At 46.7% G+C, this 7,975-nt stretch overlaps 1 long non-coding RNA gene across 8 annotated transcripts; it reads right to left on the reverse strand.

Annotated features, from left to right (window-relative positions):
* Nucleotides 1–475: 475 nt before the first annotated feature.
* Nucleotides 476–7,614, reverse strand: LOC104914591 (uncharacterized). 8 transcript variants are annotated; one of them, XR_014880048.1, is made up of 7 exons: nt 7,375–7,614; nt 7,054–7,160; nt 5,810–5,965; nt 3,193–3,394; nt 2,536–2,706; nt 1,812–1,942; nt 476–999 (listed from the first exon to the last, which is right to left on the reverse strand). It is a non-coding gene; the product is annotated as an uncharacterized LOC104914591 (long non-coding RNA). The 8 variants fall into 8 exon arrangements; XR_014880045.1 differs by lacking the exon at nt 1,812–1,942; XR_014880041.1 differs by lacking the exon at nt 476–999 and having other exon boundaries at nt 1,354–1,942.
* Nucleotides 7,615–7,975: the final 361 nt, after the last annotated feature.

A 7,975-nucleotide genomic window follows, 5' to 3' on the forward strand; every position in this document is an offset into this window, starting at 1 on the left:
TCTTCATCCCATTCAATTCCATTCCATCCCATCCCATTCCATTCCATCCCATTTCATTCCATTCCATTCCCCTTCACTTTCTTTTTTCCATTTCCTATCATTGACCATATGCCCGATTCCTTTTGTAAGGAAGAAAACTTCTCTGCTCGACTACAGGAGGGGCACAGCCTGATGAAGAAAAATAGGTGGAAATCGGTGCTGCAGAAATGCTGGGACCGAGGTGTTCTGTTTCATTTCGCTTTGGTTTGTTTTTCACAGAGAAGGGGAAGAAAACCTCGGTGCTGTCTCTCTTCAGTCTCATAAAGAAACAAAAACATCCAAACGAAAGGATTTACTGCATTGTCATCCCGTTAATACGGTGGCAGTGAGGGGATTTGGGGTGCTGCTGTGGCCGGAGGAAACTCAGATCCCACCTGGATCCCTTGCAGGGACCATTTATCGGAGGCTCCAAGGGCTTCATTTTACCAAAATTCACCTCCAACCTCAATTTGCTTTCATGCAGCCCTTGAACCATCGCTGGGTCCCACCCAGGGGCTGCGCTCCCAAAACGGGGTGAGAATATCAAAAGTGAAAGGGAATGAGGTGAGGAAACTGCAGGGACAGACAGACACGAGCATGGCCACAGGGATCGGATATACGGAGCTTCTGGCAGCACTGAGCCTTCAGATCTGCTTCCCACTGAAAGGCACCGATGTGCAGAGGGGGAGAACGGGATGGAAGCAGAGACAGGGCTGCATTTCCACCAATACATTTCAGCAACGCTCATTATAAAAGAAAAACCTGCGTTGACGGCTTCGTTTCCTTCACTCGGGTCTCGCTTTAGAGGGGCGTTGCACTCACGGCTGCTTGAAGCAGGTTTAATCAACGTTAATGGTGCTTAAAGCAGGCAGCTCCCAAGCACCCTGAGGTACGCGGGGCTCTGACATCTCCTCCCGCAGCCGCTACCATCAGAGCAAAGCGATGTAAATAGCCGGGCTCGCTGGGACAGCCAGCACTCACCTGTTGGCAGACAAGACAGAGAGGGAAAGCACTTCTGGCTTGGAAAATCCCAATAGGAAAAGGCTGCGTGGAGGAAATCTGTTAGTGAGAATTATTGGCTTTAATTTATTAACGTAGCTTTCAGCTTGCCCTCCCCCACCCCCCAACCAAGGAGGGTGAAGTGATAAAAATCTCTTTTTATTTTAGCAGTCTCTGGGTCGTGTACCTGCATACACATTCACATCCACACACAGAGCCTGGCAAGCACTTTTTAAATGAAGTTGTTGGAAATATAAACACTGCGTTTATTTCCTAGCAGTAAGTACATATACAATTACCAATGATTTTTCTTTTATCCTTCCCCCCCCCCCCCTCCCCCAGCATTTTATGACACAAAACAGGAGAAATGGAATATAGAACATCTTTAAATTATGTTCAGTGCTATTTCTGCTGTACTGAGAAATGCTTGCACCCAAAAAGCCAAGAGCTGTATGAAGTGCATCTCATTTAGCTTTGGAGGGGACAAGGGTGAATCTTTCTTTCTGAGTGGCTCTGAGTACAGCACCTCCCCACAGGTCCCTCTTTAAGCTCCTGGGCTTACACTGATACGAAACAACATCTGCTTGAGTTCATCAGCAAAACTGTGCTGTTCCTTCCATTGGTTTAACTTTAGAACAGCCTCCCTAGATTTAATGTGGAAGACACTGGGAGCATTATTTCATGCACATTTGCAAGCAAAAAAACTGGAGCCTTTCTGCAGAATGAACCTCGTGGGGGCTTCTCCTATTTGTCAGTCCATGATATCCCCTGATCAATGTTGTTGAGGTGCTGACCCAATGCTGCAGATCCTCTGGGGATGGAGTTAGTGCTTCTTCCAGTGACAACAGAGATTTTCCCCACAGCTGATTTCCATGGATCCTCTCTTCCTCTGTCCTGTGCAGGCAGTGGCCCCTTAAGGCAATGCCTTTCAGATGGACAAGAGATTAGCGACCTGCAGTAGCTAAAGGAGCATGTCTCTGTGTGTTCTTCCATATGTGCACCCAGAAACGGTCCCTGTGAGCCTGTAAAGATGAGGCTGAGCCAGGCAGTTGGGAAAGAAGTGAGAATACATGGCTTCAAAACTTGTTTTCTTTATCCAACAAGCTCGATAGAAGACGATGGCTTTGGGAAGGTCAGAAATGCGGAACAAAGGAATAAAGAATGAGGTGAACTCCATGGAGCTCTGTGAGTCTGACACGGCTGGGACCTTGAGCATCTTTGGTGTGGTACATGACCTCTATTGAGTGCTGGGGGTTCCAAGCTGTCACCACTCTTTCTCCCTCCAATACTTCCTTCCTTCCTTCCTTCCTTCCTTCCTTCCTTCCTTCCTTCCTTCCTTCCTTCCTTCCTTCCTTCCTTCCTTCCTTCCTTCCTTCCTTCCTTCCTCCTCCTCCCTCCCTCCCTCCCTTCCTGCTTTCCTCCCTACCTCCTTCCTTCCCTCCCTCCCTCCCTCCCTCCCTTCTCTGTGCCCATTTTTTAACTCAGGAAGATGTTTGATAGTGCAAAATATTTCCTCACCTCTGAACTTGAAGGGCATTGTGGCAAAACAACAGCGATCCATTGGGTGCTGATTCCTCACACACAGAGTTTGCCTTTGGGACCATTTGGTGGTTCTTGCTTCTACTATTGTCAATTAAACCCATGTGCAGACCAGTCGTTTAGTCAAATTCCTTTGTATTCACATTGTATCTGTCCAAAAATATTTGTCAAGAGTCTGAGTGAAACCTTGGATGTTCATGCTGAGAGTGAAGAAGGGATTGATTCAGATTGTGACATGCAAACAGCCTGCACAGTTTTGGCTGATGGATATTTCCAGAATTCAATAACAGTACATTCACCTATATGTTAAAACAAACAACACAACAAGCACAGAGAGCTTAATCATTAGAAATAATATGCAAACCGATGTGCTTGATTAGATTTAACAATGTGTGTAAAGCCATAAAGGCCAGAGCTGAGTTAGAAGAGACAGGCAGGTGCTTCTTGTTAAAATTCCTTTGCTGCAGTGCGTGGCAGGTTGGGGTGAGCTCCTGTCCTTTGGAGGATCACCATTTTCACAACATCCATCCATCTCCACCTTAAAATAGTGGAATTTCAAACACTGTTTAACATCTCTCTATGTTTTAATCATAATTCCAAATACTGTCATTTCTCTTCTCGAATTTACCATCTTACCCGATATTTCAACTTGAAGATGTGTTTCTTTTGCAGATGGCTCAGAAAAGTTATTTTGTTCCTATTTCTCCCTCCAAGAAATTGAGCACCAGAATTCAGCACTGAGATGGCACAATTCTCCACAACCAACAGGAGGAAACTTCCAATCTCCAGCATTTCACAGCAGTGTTTGCCAACCTTGACCCCTTCCTCCCTATAGACACTTAAAAGAGAAAGTGCCTTCATGTCAACAGGGAAGCAAACAAGTCTCAGACATCAGGGTTTCGCAAGCAAAGGAAGCTCAATGGTATTTTTATGGGAAACCTTAAAACCTCTCATTTTTCTGTCCCTATTTTCATGAACTCCCTCTCTCCTTAGTCCTGAGTGCCCCATATCTTAGGATGGTTCCCAAGGAAGGTTTGTACACAGCAGCAAGATGCCCCAGGAATGGAATCTCCTGAGCAGACCACAGAACCAACATCAAAATAAATGTTTATACAAAAATCACACACCTTAGGCTTTATGGCACCTTATGGCTCTGCCTACAGTCTGCCCAGGTGATCCAAGGCCAGCGCTGTTTGTGTGCACCTTGCACTCGTGCGAAGCCCATTGCATTTCCAGGGGGAGCAGGAGCTCAGCGCCTGAGCAGAGAGAGGTCGTTGTCTGTCTGTCTGTCCATCTGTCTATCCAGTAGGGCCAGGCAGGGTGGGATCCAAGCACAATACTGCCTTCTGCTCCATTAGCAGTTGAGGAGGTGGCTGAGGAGACCCCCAGGGCTGAGAATCCTGGCTGGGGTTTGTAGAGGAACCTCATGGAAATGAGTGCTTTGCTTCTATGGCAATCAAAACGATTCTAATCTCAGCTTTATCATTTTGTTCTCATTGCTAGCTGAGCTTTTCCTCCACAATGACTCAGCTCAGTGCAAATGAAAAAAGGACAAAGCTCATTCCTACGGCCGTACACAGTCCTGGTTTGGAGGGGAAAGGGAGAACTGTGCTTAATAAACCCTTCTCTACACCCTGTCATCTATAAGTGGGTAAAATATGAGAGCTCTTTACTTCATTTTTATGTTTATTCTGTTTTACCCTTTCTGTAAATCCCTTCTGAATTCAGCAGCGCTTTGAGCAACTGGCATGTGGGAAGCACAAAGCTCCTAACCCATCTGTATGGCACTATCCATGCAATGAGCAAAGCCCTCGTTGATGTAAATGAGTGGAGATGGCTATTGACTCATCCTTCATTGCTTCACGTCTGTTTTCCCACTTGCTCGGTTTTTGCTGCCAAATCTAATGCTGAGATGCTGATGTTGGGACACTGGCTGCCCCATTTCCTGTCCCTTTCCCAAGTTCCCCACTGTCATCAGTCCACAGAGGAGGTGAAATCTGGAGTGAGATTCCAGGGCTCACAGCTCCGTTCCTGCTGATGCTACTCTATTCATTGCCAGTCCCATGTCCTTTCTTGGACTGCTTTTGGCAGTCTTTTCCTACATCTGTGCTCAACCATCATTCAGACACATTCCACTAAGCCTAAGAGTTACACTAATGCATGAAACGATGTGAAGAGATGTACAGAGCAGGGCTGGAAACAAACAGAGGGCTTTTGGTATCTGCTCACATCCAACCTCTGCTAACACCCTGTGCTATAGCTTACAATTTCACAGAGGTAAAATAGGTGAACTAAAACATCTATTTCATAAAGTAGCTGAAGGCTTTGACTGAAACAGCTCCTTGTCATAATATTTCCCCAAAACAGTTCTGTTCTTTCCCCTTCTCCCCTTAAGTTTTAAAAGGAAAGAGACTGAGATTCCTCAAAGACAGAAAGAAATGTTGGTTTTCTCTGTTCTCAGCATGAATTCAAACCCCAAGGCTGAGTGATCTTAAAAAAAATATATGCCAAGATTTGTTTTGCATTTGGTTTACAGCTTTTGCTGTAAAGGAATTAATGTATTTCAGAAGTCCCAAGAGCCCAGTGGCTGGGGTACTGCCCTGGGTATTGGAGAGGTTTCAGCTGTACTTCTGGCTTTGCCATCATCTCTAATTTTATTTCCGCTTCTTACAGCCATTGTAAAATGCTCAGAAATCTCCATGGAACTTGGCTGTATACGGGCCAGTGTCATTTATAGGCAAAGTTGCAAAGAGATCCTCCCCAGTCTGCCTGGTGTCTCTCTTGGCTGATAGCAGCAGGCCAGAATCACTGTGAATTCTGGCAAACCTGGGGGGTCTTCCAGCTTAGCTGCCAGCAGATTTCATATAAAGACTGAGAAATTGCTATGTGAGCACGAGGCAATTTGGTCCCCCTGCCTGGAGCACGGGGATTGACTTCACAACTGATCAGGTCCCCAAGAGCTGCACTGTCCCCAAATGCACCCCCCTCAACCACTAAAGATTGCCTTTCACCGCTCCCTGAAGTTCACCTTTCTCAAGTCCTCATCTCTCAGATTTCAAGATGAAAAGCTCAATTACACAGAGGCTCTTTTGGGCCCTCTGGGTCACAGTGGAGGTATGCTGGCCATGCCTGGCGAGGTGAGCAATGCCTGAGCTGCAAGCCTGGATGTCAGCAAAACCCCAAAGGAGAGCATAACTAATTAAAAAAACAGAATTTCTTGTTGGCCTCCATAGAAAAAGCAGTTTATTCCTACCTCTGCTGCAGGAATTGGGCAGGAATGTCCCTTGTTTGCTACCTGCAGCCTGAGCAGTTGGTGCTGAGCAATGCAATGGGGACAGGTATGGATCTGTCACCTTCCTGGGGGCTTCTGCAGCTCAGCTCCTACATCTGACCACCTATGGGAGCAGACCTGTATGAAAGGAGTGAGAAATCAGAGAGCTCAGCTCAGCCAGAACATTTTTTTCCCTGCTGTCCTGCTGTTTGGTCTTAAAAATTAGAAACACACAACAGAATTGGAGGGATGTATCATTCTTCCTCCTCATTTTTTCTCGTTTTCATTTTTCCCTTTACTCCAAATGCCAAATGCAAGCAGGAAAACAACACTCTGAGAAAACAAGTGAACACTACTTTCTCTCAGCTTCAGGTACAAATCAGCATCCCTTCCTTGAGCCCACATATGCAGACTGACAGAAGTGGGGAGGTGCCAGGGGGCCCCAATCCTTTTGCAAAGGATGCTCAGGAGGCCCCACTCACAGGGACAGAACTGCTGAGCAGTGAGGGGTGATAGGAAGCTCCTCTGCCTTCATTCCCCCCAACCACACCTTCAATTTTCTGCGTGCCAGAGGGGAAACGTGCTGTGACCCAAACAAGAGCACAGTTTTTTGGCAACAGATTCTGCCTAAGTGACATTCTCAGATTCAAACCCCTTCTGGAGAGGCTGCTGTAGCTTTTTACAGTGATTTCTCCCCACCTCTTCCATTTCCCAAGGGCTGGATCATAGCACACACAGCCCATAGCTGAATACCCCGCAGCATTTTCTCCATGTCCAGATTAAACGACCCAGGAAAGCTGCAGAGAGCCAATGGACTACATGCAACTAAAAAGATAGAGGTCCTTCAGCCCCACTTTTTGCAACAAAAACCAAGAGAGCGAAATATGAAGCAGATCTGGAATTACACTGTGGTTATGACTTTGCATCATCCTCAATTGCCATTTTGCAGAAAGTTACAAACATTGCTGTGGAAAACAAAATAAAACAAATGAGATCATTTCTTTTCCTCGTAAAACCACAGTTTCTTTTGTAATTTCCCTCGTGCATGTGTTTGGCTTGCAAACTGAGGCACTGTGATCATTCAGTCCTTGGCTGCAAGAAACTACTTTAAACACAGTATGGGGCAGCAGAGCTGCTTGCAGCCCTCCTGCATAGTCCTCCTAGGCAAGAGCTCCCTCGTTCTGCCTATTTGCAGATGAATGTGGTCAGCATCTAGAGAGCACAACCTGAGCAGTTGGTGCTGAGCAATGCGATAGGGACAGGTACTGGTCTGTCATCTTCCTGGGGGTTTCTGCAGCTCAGCTCCCACTTCTGACCACCTCTGGGAACAGCCCTGCATGGAAGGAGTGAGAAATCAGAGAACTCAGCTCTAGAGAGCACAAACCCAGCAGCATTGCTTCACCCTGTCTTTCACCACCTTATCTTACAGAAGAAGAATTAAAAAAGCCATAGGTTCCGCACCCCAAAATAACCCTTAGGTTGAACGGACCGATTTTTATCGCTGCTGTTATCTGTTCGTCTCCTGCAAAGGAAAATGAGGGTCAAACCTTCTGTGGGTTCCCCTCCTTCCTCGGTTGGGAGCAGTGATTTGGGACGCAGCAGCACCGGCCGCCCCCGGAGGGGTGCGGAGCTCTCCGCGGTGCTGCAGCCCCGGGTTCAAGCGCTGCGCCGGGCTCTGCCTGAGCCACGCTGCTCCTTTGGAAGGATCCCCGCAATGCCAGAGCTGTAAATTCCTGCTGACACCGGGGTGGAGTTGAGTTTCTTGTCTGCCTAACAGTGAGGTGTGGTTTCTGAGCAGCATCTGGGCACGGGTGTTCCTGTAGGACGGCTAATAAATGCTAACAACCTCTGAACGTTGCTCAGCGGTTCCATGTCGTGTTTTGAGGCTGTGTATTGTCTGAGCATTTTCTGGGTGATTAAGTAAAAAGTAACATTTGTTCAGTATGTTCTGTCGCTGTGCGTATGGAATTGGACATGATTTGCTTATAATTGTCTCTGTGATCTCCCTCATCAAAGGAACAAGACCCATCTGCTGGGCAGAGCAAAGCTGCTCGACTTGAATCCAGATATGTTACCATTTAAGGGGTGCAACCTTTGACAGAACATAGTACAAGCCTTTGAACAAAGCAGTTGTGCAACTGTAACTGT

Source organism: Meleagris gallopavo, chromosome 29 (genome assembly GCF_905368555.1).
Source record: "Meleagris gallopavo chromosome 29, MGAL_WU_HG_1.1, whole genome shotgun sequence".
Taxonomy (NCBI): Eukaryota; Metazoa; Chordata; class Aves; order Galliformes; family Phasianidae; genus Meleagris; species Meleagris gallopavo.